General features: G+C 40.4%; 1 pseudogene across 1 annotated transcript in view; it reads left to right on the top strand.

The window, feature by feature from the left end:
* Window positions 1-20673, top strand: part of LOC306658271 (large ribosomal subunit protein uL6-like) — a 36660-nt pseudogene extending 15987 nt beyond the window's left edge. The window contains exon 4 of the transcript XR_013766613.1: window positions 20080-20673. The product of XR_013766613.1 is annotated as a large ribosomal subunit protein uL6-like (transcript). The remainder of the gene's footprint in view (window positions 1-20079) is intronic.
* The last annotated feature ends 570 nt before the right edge of the window (window positions 20674-21243 follow it).

Raw genomic sequence — 21243 nt, 5'->3', positions numbered from 1 at the left:
CTTTTGAGAATTTTGATAGTTTATCATTATTTTGTTATTTTCTGATTATCTGACCCCTCCTCCCAATCCTTAGCACCTTCTACCCACCTGCTGTCCACAGAAACATAAGCAGAGTTTTATAAATGGCACATAGGGTTGAAGAATTTAGACCTGAAAAGGATTTCAGGGACAATTTCATCAAAGCTACTTGTGTTAGCTCAGGATCCAGAGAGAGAGAAAAAAATTATGATGGAAAAAAGAAGAGAGAGAGGGAAGGGAGGAGAGGGGAGAAAGTACATCAAGCACAATAGTGTGCTCTGGTGACTTTTTATAAAAGTTCTCATGACTTCATCTCAATCCGATTTTCTCCCTGAAGCCCCTTCTCCAAATACCACCAAGTGCGGGCTAGGTCTTCCATGTCCGCAGGTGACTTTCCTCAGAGGACCCTCTTGCTGTGGGTTGTGAACTCCAGGGTGTGAGCCTCCTCATTCTCTCTCATATTGTTTCCTTTTCACCTTGGGTGAAAGGTGGGGTCCTCCATGTGGGTGTCCCCTGCCACCACAGGCTGCCAATTAGTTCTGTCTTTTGGAAATTATTCCTAATCAAGAGTGGCATCTCAGTGGCTGTTGTCTCTATCAGGAGAGTACTCATACTGTCAATACCAGGAAAGAGACCAAAACTGGCGACACAGGCCACTCTAGGTGATTATGGAAGCTACGAAACTGGGATATTTGACCCACAGTTTGTGTCAAATATTTTCTTTTCTTTTCTTTTTTTTTCCTCCCCTCTGAGAGGCTGGGAATTCGAACTGAGGTCCTTGCGCATGCTAGGCGAGCACTCTCCGACATGAGCTATTTCTTTAGCTCCTGTGTCAAATATCTTGACCAAACTTTCATAAACAAATTAAGATGTAGACAGGATTCAGAGTGGGTGCATTCTCAGATCAGATGCTTTGGATTCGAATTCAAGTTTTGTTCTTTATTTTTTTTGCTTGAAGATAATTTGATATCTGAAGTCTATATTTATGTAAACAGATATATTAAACAATCCATGAGTATTCAGTGGAGGATATGTTTAAATATAGTACCAAGTTCTTGTGTTGTGTCTAAACAGAATTGACTTAATAAAGATTAAATTAGCACACAATCTTTTGGGCCACATCTCTGTGATCAGAAAGGTGGACTTTGGATGCCAGACAATGGCAGCCTGTCCGTAGGCTGACATGGGAAAGAGCTAATATGTGTTTTTTTAGTTCAACTGTGACAACCCTGACCTGCAGAAGGCCCAAAGGAGGGGTTTCAATCTGTGTGGTGCATTCTAATGATTTCTTAGAGTTTTTGCTTTGTTATGGCTGTGTAACATATTCCAAAAAGTAGATCATAAGTATTTGGATTTGGAAGAGTCTGTTTAAATGACGGCATAGAATGTCAAGAAGAGTAGAGTTCCTGGGGCTGTTTAATGCTGTTGACTAATGATGTTTATGATAGTTGACACAACACATAGGAGATACAGCAAATTTGCACGACAGTCTTAGCAGATTTGCATAGATGGCAAATATGTGCATGCAGCCTTCTTTGAATGTTGGGTTTTTTTTTTTTTTTTTTTTTTTTTCTTTGTGGTGCTGGGGATTGAACCCAGGGCCTTATGCTTGCAAGGCAAGCACTCTACCAACTGAGCTATCTTCCCAGCCCTAAATGTTGGTTTTTATATTGAGTATGAAAATTTTTCACTTGTTAAGTTTATGACTGAAATAGCCAACTAACTGAACCAGTAATTCAATTTCTGTTTGCTCAGGACGTGGCTCCTGCCTTTCAAATTACCACATGCTATTTGGGAAGTAGCTGACTATTTTCATTGAACTCACACTGGCCTAAGCCATACCCTCTTCGCTATGTTGTTTGCAGTCAGATGAGAGATCGGAGTGGTGTGTGTGTGTTTGTGTGTGCGTTGTGAGTGTGAGAGAAGGTCAGAAGGGAGAGAGACTGAGATGGAAAGAATCTCTCACTGAGTGAGAGATTTTTTTTTTTTTTTTTTTTTTAATTCCGGCACTGGGAATTGAACCCAGGGGCACTTACACTGAGCCACATCCCCAGTCCATTTTATCTTTTTATGTTTTATTTAGAGACAGGGTCTCGCTGAGTTGCTTAGGGACTCACTAAGTTGCTGAGGCTGGCTTTGAACTCTCCATCCTCCTGCCTCAGCCTCCTGAGCTGCTGCTACAGGTGTGCACCACTGGAAAGAGTAAAGAGTTTTTGAATTGTTTTTGTTTTCAGAAGATTTTTCTCATTGTTTGCTTTTATTTACTTACTTCTTTTTAATAATTTTTGTTGTTGTTGCTGTTGTTGAGCTGCGAGGAAAACACTGGCAGTTCTGATGAGATTATGAAGCCAGAGGGAATTTCTAGAGGATAATATTCTCGCATTACTCAAGTGCTTCCTTTTCTTTCAGTGCTGAAGATTAAACCCAGGGCCTTGTGCTTGGCAGGCAGGTGTTCTGCCACTGAGCTACATCTCTAGCCCTTAGTCCCTGTTTTCTTAATAAAAGAGCTCAACTAAATTATGCAGCTCCTCTAAGTATTTGTTATTTGAAGAAAAACACTGAAGGTTTTCTACTTTAAAGTGGTGATGGGCAAATATTTCTTGAAGGTCTACTGTGGGTGATGCATTGAGTTAGGTGTGGGGTTTGAATAAAACAGAGACACACCCACAAGGCTTTCCTTTGTATGGTTTCCCCAAAGGATTTGTAGTGATAATTGCATGGAAAAATTGACTGTCTTTATAAGGGCGTTCTGTAGCCTGTACATAGATAAAGCGATACAGATAGTCTCTGATTTAAGATGGGTTGGGTTCTAAAAAATTATCTGAAAGTCATTCTTAGAAAATCAGAAAGTATTTCCCTATACTAAAAAATATGCACCTAACCTGCCTGCATGTCTTGCGACTGAGTCAATGGCCAAGCTGCCCCAGGCATGAGGAAACCCCCGTTCAATCCTCGTCATGGGTACCTATTTATATAAGCAATATGAGTCACCCCAAATAAATGTGCTGGTAGCATTCTATTGCCTAGTCTGATCCAATCACTTAAAAAAAATAAATAAATAAAAGCCACATTGGCTGATGGGACTCTGCATTTCCAGGTCACCCTTAGAACCAGAGCCTGACTGTAGCACCTGGGGCTGACCCGACTGGGGTGAGTGTCGAAGCTCCTGGGGTATCAACACCCCAGTGTGGGAAGCAGTAGAGATCTGGAGAGTTCCCAGAAGTTTAGAAATGGGGACTGGAGTCTACACAGCTCCTGGTCCAGGCTCAGGTTGACACCCCAGTTGTCACTGCCAGTTTGGCCATGGCAGGGACCAGAAGAAACCTTGAGTCCTGGGCTCTGGGCAGGGCCCCTGCTTTTCTGAGTCTAAGAATGATAATGTCAATGACAGTATTTCCCTGGGAAAGTGCATTATCAGTTTGATTCAGGGCACTGATGACACATTTCTGATGTGACTGGCACTTTGTAGGGGGTCATTATAGTCGCTGAAGGGGTAGATGAATGGTTTGAGAGTGGCGTGCTTCTTCTGGTAAAAGGGTAGGCTGAGCCATTGCTGTGTAAGAAAAGGCACTCTGTCAGGGTCACTACTTAGCAATCCTGCTCTAGGATGCGAAGTTTCTTTAGAGTCAATAAGTTAGAGTTGGGAACATTCGACTTGGATGTAGTGTCTTTTAGCTCTTTGGTAGATATGAATCAAAGGTTGAAAAATCACAAAGATTTTTTCCCTTCTTCTTGGGATACCAGGATTGAACCTAGGGGTGCTTAACCGCTGAGCCACACGCCTGCTCTTATTGTTATTATTATTTTCAACCATGTTTTCACAGCATGCCTTTATTTCATTTGTTTAATTTTTTTATGCAGTGCTAAGGATTCAGCTCAGTGCCTCACATGTGCTAGGCAAGCATTCTGCTACTGAGCTACAGCCCCAGCCCTGCCCTTATTATTTTTATATTTTCAGGCAGGTCTCACTAAGTTGCTGAGGCTAACTTTAAACTTGCAATCTTTCTGCCTCAGCTTCCCGAGCCTCTGGGATTACAAGAGCTTTACGTCCAGCTTTACAAATATTTTTTAAAATGTTATACTTCTGAAGAATTATAGACAAAAAATATCGTGAAAGACATATAAGTTCAATTTAGTTCTAATTGCCACCAGACAGAATTTTTAGCTCTTACTTCAGTACTGTTGAGACTTGAAGTAAAATGTGGACAGATAGTAATTGTTTCAAATAATAGTTTATAAAAAGATAATTCAACATTCTTTACTGAATAATTCAGAGTAAGCCCTAATAATTGCTGACGAATTCTTAGATCACCTAGAAGTCTGTTTTAGTCAGCTTTCCATTACTGTAACCAACTCCTGAGACAATCAGCTTATAAAGAGAAAAGGTTTATTTTGGCTTACAGTCTTAGAAGTTTCATTCTGTGATCAGTTGGCCCTTTTGCTTCTGGATGAGGCAGTGTATATGGTCAGGAGCGTGTGGTGGAACAAAACAGCCCACCTCCTGGCCTGGGAGCAAAAGGAGAGAGGAAGAGGAAGAGCCACAGTCCCCTTCGAAGACATGCCCCAATAACCCAAAGACCCCCACAAGTTCCCACTGCTAGAGTTTCACCACCTCTCAATAGTGCTAAGCCAGGGACCAAGGCTTCATCACATGGGCCTTTGGGGGACATTCCAGAGACAATGTAGCAATTGCTTCTTAAAGAGTTTTCCCCATAGAGTTGTAGGTACTTAAATTCCCTTCTGCGTCATACTGACTTAATGACATGTCCTGGAAACTCAGGATGATGTATTGTGTGTGGCTGTGGCACTGCTGTTTTCCAGGAATGATCACCTGTACCATCCTCTGGAAGTGGGGAGAAGGAAGTTGGGCATAGTCATTACATCCTTGTTGCTTCTGCTATGACAACCACCTCTAGTTGCAATCTCCAGTTGCAAATGGGGATGGGGTACGGGGTAACTTTACATGATAGAAAGGTATTTTCTTTTTTTACCTCAATGGCATTCAGTGGCTGAAATAACCATTTAGCATAATTAGTGATTATAGAGTACCCTGTACAGTAAATGCGCTGCTGGAACAATGACAAACAGTTTCAGCAACAACTTCACAAATAAATCAGGGTTAGTGGATTTAGGATTAATGGGGGCTTATCACAGGGTGGGTCCAGAAGACCTTTTGGTCCCTGACTCACAGTTATGAAGTGTCTTGAAATTTACATTTTGACATTATTCTCAAATGAGGCTACCTGGGGTCACAGGGCTACATTGCCAAGACTGAACATTTAAAATATTCTGTTGTTTTTGTAACACCATTTTGGTATGTATTTGCGTTTTAATGTATTAAGAACCTCAAAACATGGAAGCGCTCCAGATGTCTCACCCTGCTTGGAGGCCCCCACAGGCCTTCTCAGCCGCACTCTGTCCACAAGCCTAACCTTCCACTTTAAGCTGTGGCAACAAAGGGAACCACGGAGCCACATTCACGGCCCTTTGTATTTTTTACTGTGAGACAGGGTCTTACCATGCCTTTGTTTCCACGGCCTTGGTGCTTATGAAATGGCAAAGCTGAGTGGATGTCAGGCCATGGTGCAACATGGGGCTCGTTCATTTATTCCCTCACTGAACCAAGGCTGAGGGAGTGGTCAGACAGACCTGGGAAGTCTGGGCTCTGCCAGTTCCCAGACATGCTGCCCCTCTGACTGTCAATTTTTAATTTTAAGAGGGATCAACAGTAGTACTTACCTCAAAAAATCTAGTAGGGACCAAAAGAGGTAATGTGTTTGGGAGTTATCATGGGGCTTGGCATGAACTAAAGATTCCATAATAGCTGTTGTCATTAGTAGTGTTACTTTGTGTTGTAGCGTGTGGTAGGTGTTGTGTTAAGTCCCAAATCAAAAGGCGGCTAAAGCCCGGTGTGTGGTCTTGACCGGGTGTAGGTTCAGCATGATGAACTGGCATTTGTGCAGGAAGTTGGGGGCATAGAGCGAGGCAGCGTGAACTCTACCTGGAGTACAGAGAGTGTTTCGCACGTGTTAAGGAAAACACACATTCTTGTCTCAACCAACTCCTAAGTACTGGGAGACTCTGTACTCTAAGTACTGGGTTTGTTGGGCCACTCTGAGTCTCAGTTCCCTAACCTGCAAGTGAGGGGGTGAATGAAACCCTACTGAGAGGAGCTGAACGGACTGTGTTGTTGAACTGAATTGGACTCAGGGGCTTTCCATGACACAAGTCAAGCCATGGACTTTGTTACTGATTGATCATTAGATCTTGAAAACAGATCCTACCACGCTTGACTTCACTGTCGCTGTCTCAGAGCTGAGCTAATTTCCAGTTTCAGTGAAATCTGAAACCAAGCGTCTTATGCCACACTTGGCTAAATTTGTCTTTCACAGCCCTCACCCACCTGCTGGGCCTTGTCAGTGATGTTCTGGTAGCAGAGAAGCTGGGGTGAGGCTTCTCTCAGGGCTCTAGTGAATATCTGCAACTTCTTCTACTGGAAACTTCTCTGCCATTTTTAATAAATCTAAACAGAGAAACCAGTGGGACAGGGAACTGAGCATGTTTCTGTCATCCTTCAGAGCCAGGGATTCATGATTAGATGAATGTCCATTTCCTCAGTCACATGCTAAGAGGGGTTTTGCTTTTAGCATGTTCCAGAAATCCTTTGACAGATATTGAAGCAAAAATTAAAAGAAAGTGGAGTCACTGATCTATTTTTTAATGGCAAATATCTTTTTTTCTTTTTAAAAGAATTTAACCTTTATTTTTTTATTTATTTGTTTTTTATGTGGTGCAAGAATTGACCCTAGTGCCTCACCTGTCTTAGGCAAGCACTCTGCCACTGAGCTACCACCCCAGCCCAAGGCCAAATACCTTAACACACCTAAGTCCAGGAGTGGATGTGTCCCCATGCAGTGTCTTCATCTAACCACGAGGAGGGGGTTTATTCACATGCACTTCAGGCACAGGAGAGACCAGAGACCAAGGACTTCCAGCTTCCTCTCATGGGTGCTGTGCCTGCCTAAAGATGTTGGGACCAAATATATATCAGAAGTGGCTAAGTGTTAGTTCTGCAGACGAGTGAAAAGTACAAAATGGCTCATATAAAACATAAATATTGGCTGGGGATATAGCCCAGTTGGTAGAGTGCTTGTCTCGCATGCACAAGCCCTGGGTTCAATTCCCAGCACTATGTGCGTGCGCGCGCGCGCGCGCGCACACACACACACACACACACACACACACATAAATAATAGAGAGAAAAAGTCTTTCTTAACCTGGTAAAAGTTAATGCTAAAATAAAAACCTATACATTATTCTTAGAAAGTAATCTGGAAGACTATGCATAATAACAAACCAGAAAAAAGAAAAACCAACCAGCTGGTCTTGATCTTCCTGGGAGATCAATGCTTGCCCCTCCCCTCACCCCCAGCTGGTCTGCCTTAAGAGAGTCAGTACATCCATCTGGGGTGGGGGGTGTGGAGAGCGCAACCTCTCACCCACAGTAGGTCCTGGGCAATACACCTTCCAACCAATAGCTTTACTAGATCTACAATATTAAAATATTTAAATAGAAATCCCATTTAAATGTTCAACATCTCCAGCAATTAGAGAAATGCAAATCAAAACTAAGATTTCAACTCACTCTAGTCAGAATGGCAAAATATCAAGAATACAAGCAGTAATGTGTTGGCTTGGATATAGTGAAAAAGTTACATTCATACGTTGCTGGTGGGACTGCAAATTGGTACAAGCTCTCTGGAAAGCGGTATGGAGATTCTTCAGAAAACTTGGAATGGAACCACCATTTGATCCAACTATCTCACTCCTAGGTTTACACCCAAAGGACTTAAAATCAGCATACTACAGTGGTGCAGCCACATCAATGTTTATAGCAGCTCAATTCACAATAAACTATGGAACCCACCTAGGTGCCCTTCAACAGATGAATGGATAAAGAGACTGTGGTATATATAAACAATGGAATATTACTCAACCTTAAAGAAGAATGAAATTATGGTGTTTGCAGGTTAATGGATGAAGCTGGAGAATATCATGCTAAGTGAAATAAGCCAATTCCCCAAAACCAAAGGCTGAATGTTTTCTCTGATATGCAGATGCTAATTCACAATAAGGGACAGGGTGCGGCTAGGGAAGAATAGAGGTACTTTGCATGAGGCAGAGGGAAGTGAAGGGAGGGGAGGGGGTAGGGGGAGTAGAAAGAATAGTAGAATGATTTCAACATTATTAACCTATGTACATATATGATTACTTGACCAGTGTGATTCTACTTCATGTACAACCAGACGAATGAGAAGTTATACTTCATTTATGTATGACATGTCAAAATGCATTCTACGGTTATATATAACTAATTAGAACAAATAATAATAAAAAAAGAAGTCCCATTTAAACATGTCGTATATAGATATTCCAGAAGATAATGTTTAAATTGTTGAAGAGACTGGCTTCTTTCTTTCTCCTTCTGTTTCTGGCTCATTTCTATGGTAAGAGAAATGGACAGTGAGGTAGCCTATATGTCACTTTGTTAAAAATACAATCATTCAATGTAAAGGTCTAAGTTTTAAAGTAAATCTATTCTGACATTTTTATTATGTCTGCTGTTACAAAATCCTGTGTTTTTAATTATGAAAGTGCCTAAATCAATCTTTTAGGCACAAAACAGGCCCTTGGTAGTAAAAATTCATTTTAAGGTTTTAGCATCCTGGACTGTGAAAGATATAAATAATGCTTAATTTGAGAGTGACCTCTATGTTTTATACAATATTTTACAATACTTGACTTAAACTTTCTAGCCAATGCTGAGATGTTTCTTGCAATTTTACTTCATTTTGACTATGCAGTATTTATCTGAATTGAGGAGAAGCTAATATTATGTGTTATTTTTCTAACTGACTTTTAAATAAAAATTGTCTACAGTGACAGAAATATAGTTTCTTGCTTTGAAAGTTGACTTTCTTTAAATTTGCTCATTCTTTGCTTTATTGATTCATGAATCTTTCTTGAAAAGTCCTGCCACCAAAACAAGCACATATTAGTTAATTAAGGAAAATAATTTCTCTCAGATCTGAAACAACGAGGCCAAACATTTATCCTCTGGCTGTCTAGTCCTACGCAAGGGTAGTTCTTGAGAGTCTTTCGCGAAAATGTGGTTATAGACTGTACAGTCCTTACATGGTCTTCTCTAAGTATCATTAGCTGTACCAAACTTTTGACAGGCTCTGGAGAGAGAAGTGGACTCTGATGGATTCTGAATGCAAAGCTCTATATTACTCAGTGAAGATGGATCTTTATACTTTGGCAAAAAAGAGAACAGGCAGTGGTGGATAAAGCCCAGTTTGGCAGGCCAAGGAGACATGGTAGGCCACACATCTCTAAAGGTAAGGCCCACATCAGTTTCTCGAGTGAACAGCCTTGAATTTGTCCCATCCTTGAACAAATGCTTGTTGTCTTCAGAGTTTCCTATCACAACCCAAGGGATTTTCAAAACCATCTATTTTTTCATTAGAGAGTTGGCTTTCAAATGAAATTGCACGTAGAATGCTTGTATATGAAATAGCCAAAAACGTTGCTGCTTTGGTTGAAACAACATGGAGAGCCCAGTACAGAAGAGGTCTGTGACTGAAGATTTCCTGCAGTAGTCCACCAGTTATCTACCCTGGTGGAGAAACCATCGTGTTCTCATAGGTCATTCCACTTTCTGCTTGTAGGGCACATTAATTGCAAAACGTAAAGACAAGAAGCAGGATGACTTATAATGATTTTAATGGCGATTGAGTGAATTTTGGAGAATATCTGAAATCATGTTGTTATTTGTATTGTGGTCGAAGGCAGTAATTAAATAGCAGTGCAGTGAGGTCATATCAGATACAAGTTAAATATATTAACTCAGCTCAGAACTAAAACCAAAAGACAAACAAATCGTAGAAAGAAACCCAATAAGAACTATGTAAATTTATATGAAGCAAACTATAAAACTTTGTTAAATGACAGAAAAGGAAATGTAAATAAATCCTAATGGAATTTTCTTGACAAATTTATCAACCTGATTCTGAAATTCATCTGCAAAAGAAAATGTACCAAACAGCTATTAGATCTTGAACACACATTTAGGCTTTTGTAGTTAAAATAATTTCTGGCATAGTAATAGACCAGTGGAAAAGAATAGGGAATTCTACAATTGAAGATAAATGGAGATTTAATACAGATTTTAGATGGAAGTTAAAATCATGATGGAAAAAACAAAGCTATCAAAATAGTAGAATAAAATATAGGAGATTACAAAGGAAATGTACACTTAAAATTATTGTTCAATCTCACTAGTATGCAGAGAAATGAAAGTTTAAACAATGAAATACTATTATTGCCCACTGAATTTATTGGAAAACCAATTATATCCAGTGGTGGTGAAGGCTGAGGAAATCGCACTCTCATTTATGATTGGTGAAGGTGTGAATTGGCAGAGCCCTGGGGGAATGATAATTTTGCTGAAGCTGTTATAATTTATAGCAGTTCCACTTACAGTCATTTGTCCCAAAGAAAGACTTGGACACTTGCCAAAGTTTTACATAAAAGAATGTTCGTTACTGCAGTACTATTACCGTGATAGAACAAAAATTGGAAGCAGTAGGGGAGTGATTAAACAATGATACCACAGGCTATGCAGCAGTTTTAATTATGCAGCAGTTAGAAGTAATGAAGTAGCCGGGGGTGCAGCTCAGTGGTAGAGCGTGCTTAGCATGCGCAAGGCCCTGGGTTTAATCCCCAGCACCAGAAAAAGAGAAATAGATCTGTATATACTGCCATTGAAAGACTTCCAAGATTGACTTTTTAAATGAAAAAAGCATATTGAAGACCAAAGTGTATGACATGACACCATTTGTGTAAATATATTTATGTATTTATGGGTACATGAATATCTTTTAAGTGTATATTAAAGCACATACCAGATGCTTATAGGGTTTACTTTCAGGGAGGGAAATGAAATTAAGGCAGTGGTGATGGAGAGTGTGGGAAGGGACTGATAGTCACGGAGGACACTGCATTTTTGATACCATGTATTATTTGGCATAATAATTCAACATAATTTGCAACAAGAGCAAAAATAGACAAATGTCAGAATAGAAAAGTATCAAACTAAAAGCTTCTGCACAGCAAAGAAAACAATCAGGGTGGGACTGGGGTTGTGGCTCAGTGGTAGAGTGCTTGCCTAGCACGGGTGAGGCCCTGGGTTTGATCCTCAGTATCACATATGAATAAAAAATAAATAAATAGTCCATTAATAATAACAAATAGTTTTAAAAGAGTGAAAAGGTAATCTACTGAACTGGAAAGAATATTTGTAAACCATGTCTGATAAGGGATTAATATCCAAAATATATAAATAACTGAAACAACTTGATAGGAAAGAAGCAAAACAAAACCCCCCAGTAACTCAATGAAAAATGGTCATGGGCTGGAGGTATAGCTCAGTGGTAGAGTGCTTGCCTAGCACGTTCAATCCCCAGCACCACACACACACACACACACACACATACATCAAAGGATCTGAAGAGAAACCTCTCAAAAAAACAAAACAAAACAAAACAAAACAAAAAAAACCCAAAAAACCCAGCAGGTGCAGTGGCACACACCTGTAATCCTAGTGGTTCTGGAGGCTGAGGCAGGAGGATCAGGAGTTCAAAGGCAGCCTCAGCAACTTAACAAGACCATAAGCAACTTAGTGAGACCCTGTCTCAAAATAAAAAATAAAAAAGGCTGGGGATGTGACTCAGTGGTTAAGCACCTCAGGGTTCAACCCCTGTTACCCAAAACAAAACAAAACAAAAACAGAAACAAAACATACAAATGATCAGTAGATAAATACAAAGTGCTTGACATTATGAAACATTAGAGAAATGCAAAGCAAAGCCTTACTGATATGTTACCTCATATACCTATTAGAATGACTGTTATCAAAAAGACAGAAGATAGCAAATGCTGGCAAGGAGGTGGAGAAAAGGGACCTCTGGTATGTTGCTGGTAGGAATAAACCTGTACAGCCCCTGGGGAAAACCATATGAAGTTTCCTCAAAACATTAACCATACAATTATAGCATGATTTAGCAATCCTACTTCTGGGAATATATCCAAAGCAGATGAAATTAGTATCTCCAAGAGATGTCTGCTCCCCTGCGTCCTTTGCACTGTTATTCACAATAGCTTAGATGTAGAAACAACCTAAATGTCCATCAACAGAAGAATGGAAAACGTGATCTGTGTGCCCAATGGAATATTATTTGGCCTTAAAAAAGAAGGAAATCCTGCTGTTTGTGACAATATAGATGAACCTAGAGGAAACAAGTCAGACACAGAAAGGCAAGTACTGCCTGATCTCACTTGTGTGTGTAACAGGGGTCCATTTCATGCTTTGAATATAAACCTTGCTGCTCTGTCAGTGAGGCTTATTTTAAAACTGACATAATTTTTCCCCTTCTTCTTCGCCCTTCTCCCCCTCACTAATCATGGGGGAAGCAAGATTAACCTTCTTCCTATCCTAGGCTGAAGTATCTATCCTTCAGCTCACAGACCCAGGAATGGAGTCGACTTCAGAGTTGGCACCTGCAGATCTAAGGAACAGCTATCTCTCAAGGCTACAGGTGAATTACGGCTCCCGACAGGGCACAGCTGGGATGTAGCCTTTGTATCCCCTCTTCAAAAGCCCACGGTTCCCAGAAGTTAAAATCACAGCCTCTGGGACAGTAGTCCACTGTGTATTCTCCTTTGCTAGCAAAGTAATTTTTTTTTCCCTTTGTCTGAAAACCTTGTCCTCATTATTGGATCAGCATTGGGGACAAGGACTGAGTTTTTGGTATCCTGTGGCATTGAAGATGGTTGAACTCAGAAACACAGAGAAGAATGAAGACAGCCTGGGGTTGAGAGGAGCTGGAGTAGGGAGATGTTGGGTGGAGTGTGAAGTCTCAGTAATGCAAGATGAGGAGGTTTGGACTATAGACTGCAAAATCATGTTGCCTGCTTGGAATTTGCGAAGGGGGCAGATCTCAATGTTCTCACTACACACATGCATATACGCACACACGCATTGGCACACAGAGGTAACTGTGAAGTGACAGAGATGTTAACCAGTTTGATTTGATTGTGGTAATCATTTTACGATGAATATTTTTCAAAACATCCAGTTGTACATCTTAAATTTGTGCAGTTTCTATTTTTCAATTATATCCCAAAAAATATGAAAAAATAATTTATTTTAAAAATCAAGGACAAAATATTAGCTAAAATGATGATATGATTGTCAGTTGACTAATTCACAAAGCTATGGGACTGAGGAATAAAATGAAAGGTAGGTTTAAAAAAGCGTTGAAAGCCAGACTGCAAATGAGACCCAAGAGCCAGCTGTGCCATGCAGGGGAAGGCAGATTTCTTAGACTCAGACAAGATAGGTGTCCTATGGTTCTCCCATTCCACAGTCCTCCTGTGAGGAGCATCTGTGCAGAGCACCTGAGAGTGAATGTCCTGGCCCTTTGTCCTCAATGTGAAGAGCTTTTGTTAGCTCTGGACATCCTTTGATGCTTCCAGGAAAATGGCCAGCAATGACTTTATACATAGTGTCTTTCCTTTGGCAGCAAATGCAGAATACCTGCTTCCAGCCGGCACCCTGACAAATTAATTACATCATCCCTTCATTCTTCTCTATTTCTCTTATCTCTATGTTACACACTTTTAGAATAAGCAAATATTTGAGTAATGTTCCATGATGTACTCCTACGTTACTTCAGCTTATTAGTCCATCTTAGGGCTGCCTGCCACCTTGCATAACGCCAGGGGACAGAGGCACACAATGAGCCTTGTCCCTGATGTTCTGCACATTGGAAACCCCTCTGCTTCTTGACAACAGTCTTAAACCATGACTCTGCGTTCTTCAATTACACAGCCTAACTCTGCCTTGGTTTCTTCCTCCTCCTTTCTGTTCTTTCTTTTTCTTTTTAAGCCCTTGGTTGGGACATTGTTCAGTCATGCTGTGTGCTGGGAGCATACTGCTGTGGTTATTATCTCCAGCCTTCAGTATTCTGTATGGTGTCCTGGCAAACTGGAGCAGGAAGAGTGAAGGACATCTGACCCAACATCTCCCTTTCCTGGGAGGCATTTGTGCAGTGGGAGAACACAGTCACCAGGCTGGAGTTCAGATCTCAGCTCAACTCTTTCCAACAGTGTGACTTCAGGAAAATTCCCTTGCTTCTCCAAATTGGCTCTTGACAGTCAGTGGCTCTGCATTTAAAAAGCCTCCCAAAATTCCCTTTGAGGAAGGGGGATTGGTTCATTTCCTGGCAGCCCCAATGTTCTTTACTCTCCCTTGTCATTCAGTTCGGCTGAGAGGGCATTTCCTTCATCCCCCTTTACCTGGACCACTCCAAAGACACTCTGTGCACTCAGTCCTAAAATTCTGCTCCTCTCTCTTCTGTCAATTCTGGCAGAAAGCACTGTCGCCTTGCTCTGGGGCCAAGTGCTGGAAGAGTGCCAGGTCCCCTGATTCACTGCTAATACCTCTTTACTGCAGCATGTAGCTGCTCCAGGAAAACTCACCTGTCCTTACGCTCCCCACCATGTCACATGCCCCTGGATGACGAAGTGCAGATGAATGTATTTCCCCTTTGGAAAGGGTACTAATTAAAGGATTCTTGCTGATTAAAGAACTGAAAATCATCTTGGATATACCAGTTTCCAAGTCTGAAAATCAAGCTGTTTGTTTTGACTAAGTCCTGTGTTCATTTAACAGTAAGTCCTTATCTCTCTCTCTCTCTCTCTTTCTCTCTTTGTTAGACCAATGATGTATACTTTTAGGTCAGTAAAATTGCTACTTAAAAAAAGGAGGATTAAATATTATTTTGAGTGATTATAAAAATAATACATATCAGTGCAAGGAAAATTGGAAATGTGGAAAAATATAAAGAAGAAAATAAAAATTGCCCACATCTGTCATGCAGAGATAACCACTATGAACAATTTGGTGCTTATCCTTTATCATTTGCACATATATAACATAACAGAAATATATTTTTAAAAGTTAGGGTCACACATCAATGATCATACTTTGATAAGGATATAGTTTTAGAATTAGTTTTTAACAACATAGTATCAAAATTTCTGGTGTCACTAAGGCCAGGAACAGTTAAATGCTCCTACTTTGGTTGTAGAATTGGACAAAGGAACTGAACAGACACTTCTCAAAAGAAGAAATATGAACGGTCAACAAATATATGAAAAAATGTTCAAGATCTCTAGCAATTAGAGAAAGGCAAATTAAAAGCACACTGAGATTTCACCTCACTCTTGTCAGAATGGCAATTATCAGGAATACAAGTAACAATAAATGTTGGATGGAGGATGTGGGAAAAAGATACACTTACACACTTATACATTGTTGGTGGGACTGCAGATAGTTGCAGCCACTCTGGAAAGTGGTATGGAGTTCCTCAAAATACTAGGAATGGAACCACCATATGGCTCAACTACCCCACTCCTCAGTATATATCCAAAGGATTTAAAATCAGCATACCATGGTGACGCAGACACGTCAGTGTTTATGGTAGCTCAATTCAGAGTTAAGCTGTGGAACCATCTAAGTGCCCTTCAATAGACGAATGAACGAAGACAATGTGGTATATATACGCAGTGGACTATTACTCAACCTTAAAGAAGAATGAAATGATAGCATTTACTAGTAAATGGACTGATATGAAGTCTATCGTGCAAAGTAACATTAGCCAGTCCCCAAAAGCCAAAGGTCAAACATTTTCTCTGATGTGCAGAAGCTAATTCAAAATAAGGTTGTTGTTGCTGGTGGGGGGCATAAAAAAAAGAATAGGGTTGGGGTTGTGGTTCAGTGGTAGAGCACTTGTCTAGCATGTGTGAGGCACTGGGTTCGATTCTCAGTACTGCACACAAGCAAATAAAATAAAGGTTCATCAACGACAACAACAAAAAGAATAGAAGAAAGATCAGTGGAGTAGACAAAGGGGAATGGAGGAAAAGAAAGAGGGATGGGATAGGAAAAGATAGTGGAATGAATCTGACATAACATTCCTATGTACATATATGAATATACCATAGTGATTCTCACTACCATGTACATCCATAAGACACTAATTAAAAAAAAATAAGTAAATAGCATAAAGATCAGTAGAATAGAGGGAGGGTAACAGAGGGTGGGAGGAAGGGGAGGGGAAGGGGAAGTACTAGGTAGGATCTGAATTAGAACAAGATTATATTCCATACTTTATAATTATGTCAAAATAAATTCTATTGTCATGGATAACTAAAAAGAACCAGAAAAAAAAAAAAAAAAAAAAAAGAATTGTACACTTGCCTTTTAGTTCTTTGCTTTTGCTTTGCATGTTTTGAAACTTTGTTCTTAGATACATTATTATGTATTACTTTTATCACTATAAACTGTCTTTCTCTATTTCCAGATTAAATCTATGTTATCAATTTGATCTGTCTGCAAATAATCTATTTAGGTGTCTGGACAGCTAAGCCTGAAGTTCACTAAATTTCTTCTTCCTCCTCCTCATGGAGCGTGTGTTTAATGCTGTTTCTTAGCATCATTGGCAGCTCTTTCATGAATCCTTGAGGATTTTTCGAGATGGAGCTTCTCCAGGCAATCAGAAAAGCAAATAATTCTTAGAGACAGAAACAAAGCCAAGTACTGTGAGTTTATGGTATATCAAAGCGGTGGCTGATCTGCAAGGTGTCCTGATCACTGATCCCATCCTGGGAAGACTCAGTGATTTGTTGGATAACTAGATCAAAATTAATGAAAAGAATTGCTCTAAGAGGGGAAGTATGTTGTTGGATGTAGTCCTGTCCTTGCTTGCTAATTTTCCTTGCTTAATTAATTAATTCAGGAACCGTCTGATTGACTAATTGTATATCCTTAATTTTATAGTTGGCATTGCTGATGAGATGATGTATGTTGAATTACTGTAAGCAAAAAGTTGCTTTGCTTTTGATTCTGATTCATCCTAATGATACATGTTCATGTTTTACTGGGCTTGAGCTAAATCATTACATTAGTGGAACTGCCATCAGAGATTGCTGTAAACATTTCCGTTACACTAATTGCCATGATTGAGTCCAATTCTGTGAAAAAACTAAAGAGCAAAATGACCCTCTTAAAGACATTAGTTTTTTTGTTTTTGTTTTCTTAGAACACAAAAATGTACCCATAATTGCCTGATAGACACAGTGTTTAATCTACAAAAATGAAATTTTAAAATAAAATAATGATAGTAGTTTGACATGAAGGAGGCTTCTTTGATTTGAAGAATACTATCATTTATGTTCATACAGTCATGAGTTGCTGTATTTGCTTGTTGCTGCTGCTTTTTAACCTGTGGGACTGTACTGAGGCTTAAATAAGATCCAAAACCCAAATTGCATTGGGATGTGCACACATGCCTCAGGAATTCCTCCAGGGAGAGAACCAGGTTTTTGTTTTTTTTTTTTTGGTGGATAAACAGGAGCCCATCAGACAGTGTAAAAAGATCATTTCCAATACTTTCATGAGCATCCCAGAAATTGGTAGAACATGAGTTTTAGTTAAATATCTATAAAGCCCAGTAGAGTTAGCTCGAGTATCAGGAATTGATAAAATATCAATTGGTTAGGATTTTGCAGCCTTCAGGGATTATCTACACTTTGAATGAGTGGGACTGGATGTGTGTCAGTGACATTAGCAAAGGGCTCCTTTGCTTAGATAGAGAAGGGAAAGAGGACCATTCTGTGATCTTTAGAAGTGTTTTTTTTTCTCGTGATGCTGGTGATTGAACCAGATATTGCTCTGCCACTGAACTATATCCCCAGGCCGTTTTATTTTTTCATTTTGAGACAGAGCCTTGCTAAACTCCCTAGGCTGGACTTAAACTGTAATCCTCTTGCTTCAGTTTCAGGTGTAGCTGGGATCGCAAGTCTGCCCCACTGCGCCTGGCTAGAACTCATCTTAATAACAAAGTTATTTCCAAGCACTTCCTAACTTAACTTGTTTCACTTGTGAAGAGAATATGAATTAAATTTGAATAAAAAACCAAATGGCTGTATTGGCAAGTCAGTAGATACTTTTAAGTCACTCTTTTAAGCAAAGGTAACAGTTCAGATTTGGCAAATAACTGTTGAGCATCTGCCATCTACAGGCATTTTCTAAAACATTGATTGGTAAAGCACATTTCTTTTTTATGACTGAATAATATACATGTGCGTTTATACACATGTGTGTAGGTATATGTGGGTATATGTAAGGATCACGTTTTCTTCCTCTGCCTTTTCCCTACGCCCTTTTCTTTCTTCTTTGCTTCATTTCCTGAAGCGTTCTTCCCCTGAAGAGCCCATTTTTTCCTGATACTTTTTTTCGTTTTCCCTTTTGTGCGTGGGTTTTGTTTTCTTATCTCTGTATTTCACATTAGATACTTTCCTCCTATGTCGGATATGCTCAGTAATGTACTTATAGTTAAGATAGGATGGAAAGCCTGATTGATACCCTGCCGGGGGGGATGGGTACATCAACTGGCAACTCCACATTAGGGCAAGGGGTTCCCAAACTTTTTTATTTATGACTCCCCTAGAGTCTCAGTCATTTTTTCATGGCACTTCTAAACCCAAAGACATGCCTAATATTTCTGGTTTTTAGATTCAAAGAACTAAATAGTAAGAGTTTGAATGGTAACCAATAGAAATTGCTGTTTCCCTTAAAAATTCAAAGTATCTCACAGCATTGTGGTACCTCAGAGTGTCTTAGTACATAATTTAGAAAATGCAACTGTAGAATTACTTGACTGGGAAGGGCTTATCAATTGAGAACTTTCATGTGGGGTTATTTTGGGGGGGGGGCTTTGATTGAATTTTGGAGTCCTCTTTATGTGTTCCATTGACTCTATACAATAATGTGGAAATCAACCGGAGATCGCTTTTTGAAAACATCATCTAGTATGGAATTACTAATCCATCTATCCCAGACCTTCTCTACCATATACTACAATACCACACATACCTTAACCTCTTGGTGGTGTCTGTGATGGCTCATTAGTCACAGAAACTTATGTTCTGTTTTCCCAGCAGCTACCTAAGCTGTCACTGCCTGGGTGTGGTATGAAGGGTCTCATCCAGGTGAGGTCAGGTTTCTAGTCAGTTTCAGCTTTCCAGGGTTAAGGAGAATGGAGAGATAGCATGGACCCCTGCACTGGGGACACGTTCACGAAGGGACAGTGTGTGTGCCCACACTGGGAGTGTCATCAAGCTACAAAAGGTTGGAGGTTATACTGTGTTGGTCTAGAAATAACTGGTGTGCATGTGCCCTGATCCCACTGTACTTCTGGTGATAGGTCTAAAATCTATGCAAATTAGACAACGATAATACAACTTGAGACGATGTGGAAACTTCCCTGGACATAGGCAGCTCTGCGGACTGGTGTGCGAAGGTGCTGTGGCCAGAACTGGGACTGAGCATCGGGATTCCTGCACCAACACCACATAACCTTTCTTCGGAGGACTTTATCTTGCCTGTCAGATTCTCATAGAAGATTCTTTCCTCTTGCTGCAGAGAGTGTACACCTACCTGAGCGCCAGCAGCCTAGAAACTGAGGGGGGCAGCATGCTGAGGTGTCTGCAGTCGCCATTCCCATCTGATGCACACACCCTTCATTGGGCCTGGAGTTTCCAAGTCTAGAGACTTCGTAGACTATCCCTCCAGAGATGGCAGGACTGCTTGCCCATTGGTCTGTAGAAAAGAAGGGACATGAGGGTATAATGCTCCTCTAGCAGCTCCTCACCAATCCAGCCCCACCATCCCCGCTCCAGGGTATCCCATGCTGTTGGTCGAGAGTCTTGTGAATATTCTACTGTGTAGATCAGATTAGTTCCTGGATTTCATCAGTATTGACTTAGAGTCAGTTTTCCCATTTGCCACATCACATACCACTTTTCTAACTGTTTTCCAGCCCTTGAAATGTTGCTTTTGTTGTCTCCTCCTTATTTTCCCTATCTTTGTAGATTTACGTTTTAAAGAAAAATCCCGCTCTTTGCCGCATCTACTGTGAGAATGAAGACCATTCTCAGCAATGAGACTGTTGATGTACCAGAAAAGGTCAACATTACTCTGAAGGGACTCAGAGTTATTGTGAAGGGCCCAAGGGGAAGCCTCCGGAGAGATTTCAATCATATCAATGTATTACTCAGCCTCCTTGGAAAGGAAAAGAAGAGGCGAGGAGTTGACAAAGACTGGGGAAGTAGAAAGGAACTGGTCACTGTTCGCGCCATCTGTAGTCACATACAGAACATGATCAAGGGTGTCACCCTGGGCTTCCGTTACAAGATGAGGTCTGTGAGCGCTCACTTGTTATTCAGGAGGATGGGTCTCTTGTTGAAATCTGAAATTTCTAGGGTGAAAAATATATCCTCAGGGTTTGGATGAGGACAGGCGTTCCTTGCTAAGTGTCTCAAGCTCAGAAAGACGAATTAATCCTTGAAGGAAATGATATTGAACTTGTTTCAAATTCAGCTGCTTTAATTCAGCAAGCCACAACAGCGAAAAACAAGGATATCAGAAAATTCTTGGATGGTATTTATGTTTCTGAAAAAGGCTGATGACTAAGATCTAAGAGTTACCCAGCCACAGAAACACAGTCCTGGAGAGTCAATTTGATATTTCAGCGATGCAATAAAAGATCTCTATTGAAAAAAAAAAACCTCTTTGTTGTGATTTTAGTGAGACTCGGGAAGATAGTTATATTAGATATGCTTGTGTCATTTTTCACCTTTCCAGCCATTAATTTATTCTTGAGGATCTTTGTATGCCAGGGACTTGATTGAGTGCTAGGGTTTAAAAATGAAAAGACAATGTTCTTGGCACCAATAGGTCACAGTTTGATGGAGTAGGGGGTGGGGCAAGGAGAGGACCAACTAGGTTAATAAATAATTAAATATACAAGAGTAATAACATTTAACAAGTCTGCCTCAGGGTCAGTGAGGATCCTGACAGCGTTCCCGGGAGAGGTGCAGGGAACATCGAGGAAGGGCTGGAGAGAGACAGCCGTGGCTGGAAGCCAGGCGTGTAGTAGGCTTTAGGTCAGAGGCAAAGCATCTCTGAATTTTGGAGAGTGACTTCCTTTTTGGTCAGGATTAGCTTACAGATTGGATATGGTTGAGCCTATAGTT

The sequence above is a fragment of the Sciurus vulgaris genome (genome assembly GCF_902686455.1).
Source record: "Sciurus vulgaris genome assembly, chromosome: 3".
Classification (NCBI taxonomy): domain Eukaryota; kingdom Metazoa; phylum Chordata; class Mammalia; order Rodentia; family Sciuridae; genus Sciurus; species Sciurus vulgaris.
This window is presented reverse-complemented; position numbering and strand designations above follow the sequence as displayed.